This window comes from Eptesicus fuscus, chromosome 8 (genome assembly GCF_027574615.1).
Source record: "Eptesicus fuscus isolate TK198812 chromosome 8, DD_ASM_mEF_20220401, whole genome shotgun sequence".
Classification (NCBI taxonomy): domain Eukaryota; kingdom Metazoa; phylum Chordata; class Mammalia; order Chiroptera; family Vespertilionidae; genus Eptesicus; species Eptesicus fuscus.
This window is the reverse complement of record NC_072480.1, coordinates 69,084,638-69,087,194: the sequence shown is the minus strand read 5'-3', so window position 1 is coordinate 69,087,194 and position 2,557 is coordinate 69,084,638.

Sequence of the window (2,557 nt, the reverse complement as noted above, 5' to 3'; positions counted from 1 at the left end):
TTTTGTCAGAATCAAAAGCCAATCAGTGTCTGGACCCAAATCTATCCATGGAATCCAGTGCTCATGTCTTCTGCCCCTTGTTTCTCAAGAAACTTCTGGGTTTTCTAACCTCATACACAGCCTTGGATAATTGATGTGAAATTGTGGGATTGGAAATTAGACGTAAAATAAGGCTGTTGAAAGATTCATGATAATCTTACTTTTCTGTTTCCAGTTAAATCAGACATAAGTGATCTTTATGAAAGTGATTTTTATTAAAAATGTTTTGTTTTTCTTTATACTTGTTTTGTTTTAGAAAATGGACCAATGATTGATATATTTTCATTATTAGATGCTTAAGTGTTTTCTCCGGAAAGTACTTGAATATAGCCTAATTAATATTTTTTAGCTGTGCCTTTCAAATTTGAAAGCCTATATAAATCATTTGGAGATCTTGTTAATACATTCTCTGATTAGATAGGTCCAACAAGGTGTCTGTAATTTTGCATTTCTAAACAACTTGAAGGTGATGCTGAAGGTATTCCTCTATGGACCACACTACTAGAGCAAGGGTCTAGACTCCTGAATAGACTTATGATACTATCAGAGGCACTCAGCACTTTACTTATCCTTACTTGTTGGGTACATTTTCAGAAATTACAGAACTTGTTTTCAACCCTGGCTGCATATTATTAGCTAACCACAGAAATTGAAGAAATATAAGACATTTTACAGTTGTATCAATTATACTATAGTAATATGGCTCATATGACTAAGAAGTTGTAACAGCAATATAGCCAATTTATTTCCAGAAGCTGTGAGTATACTCTTGGTTCTTCTGTATGATGTCATGAATACAGCTAATGCTTATTAAACATATATTCTTAGTAGGGAATTATGTGGGAACCACAAAATCGGCTCTGTCTTTGGAAGGTTTAATAATTTTATATACTCACAAAATGTGCATGTATTAAATTGTTTTTTCATGAAGTAATATGTGTAAGGAAAAGTGTTGGTGATTGGATGGAACAATAGGGAAATGTACTGGGTCATAGTTCATAAAATAATAATGCAATGCAAATTGAAATGTACACACAGGAAGGGTACCATGTGAGTAGAAGAACATGCCACACATACTCTGCAAGACCAGAAAGATGCACTTGGAAAAGTGGTGGGTGAGCAGAATATTCCTGGCCGAGACTGGGAAGTACAAATGCCTAAAATAGAAAAGGGTTTTGTACCATTCAAGAAATAGAAGGAAGACCACTATGGCTGGATAGTAATGATGCAGGGGTCTGGGAGTGTGAATGGTGTCTGGAGAATAGAGCAAAGAACAGAATCCAAACCACAAAGAGCCTTGTAGACCATATTTGCTTTGTTTAATCAATGAGGTTTTGGGTGGTTAATTGGTTTAGAGAGAGATGAGAGCAGAATAATTAGGAGGTACTGTGCTAGAGAGATGAGACTGACTTGCACTAGGGTGATGTAAGTGTCTGTAGCAAGAAGAGGATAGAATTCATAAATAATTAGAATGTTGAATGAGTAGGACTTGGCAATTAATTGGCTGTGGGAGTGGGGATTTAGCTTCTGGCTGAGATAGGGGCTATTGGAGAAGCCAGTTTGAGGCAAAGATCTATTATTAGTTTAGAATATGTTTAGTTTAAAATAAGTGTAGAATTTTCATTATGTAATATGTATTTAGAAGTTTGAAAGAGAAAGGGATATACATGTGGCTACCAATAATACATTGTTAATATTTGAAAGTATGAGAGTAGAAGAGACTTTTGAGAGATCAAAATGGTGCTTTAGGTTGTATGGAACTTGACAGACTAGTGAATAAAATTGATAGACAGGAGCCAAAATTTTAGTAGAAAATCCAAGATAGTGTGTGTCATCTACACCAAAAATATATTTGAAAACAAGAAAGATGGGTCAAGAATGTTCACATTGCTATAGAACACAGTAAAATTGGAGAATAAAAATCCATTGGTTTAAGGAACAAAAACAATTTTTAAATTTTGACAGTTTTTTCAAAACTATTATTTATGAGTTAAGGAGTCAATGATTGATGAAGCAATGAAAGAAGAGAGATAGGCAGAATCTAAAGAGGAATGTTCAATCCTAAGGGTTTTATAACAGATGGGAACCTGGGTGGCACATTACAATTGTTTTAGCACTGTTTTAAAATCATTGAAATGTTGTTTCTTTGTAGCTCTTCTTTTAAAATAAAGAGTTGCATATTTTACTACCCATGTTTTTTAATCTTCACAACCATTGGAATTTGGGAAAGTCATAGAGCTGTATGTCAGTCACTCCACGGGGGAGAAAAAGAGCTTGGAGTGGCCATGTATGGGAAGATTTCCTGAAAACCACATTCAGTATTATAAAGAATACACTGAAGGGTGTTCCATGTGGATACGCTGACTGGGAACCCAGACATAGATCTATCAGTGTTCAATAGCCTCCCCAAGATCTGATAACAGGGGATCCTCCACTGCAGCTAGTAGGTGACTCAATTTTATAATTACCTTCCACTAATACAGCTCATTATATTTTATTTCTGGCAGCCCCTCTGTTT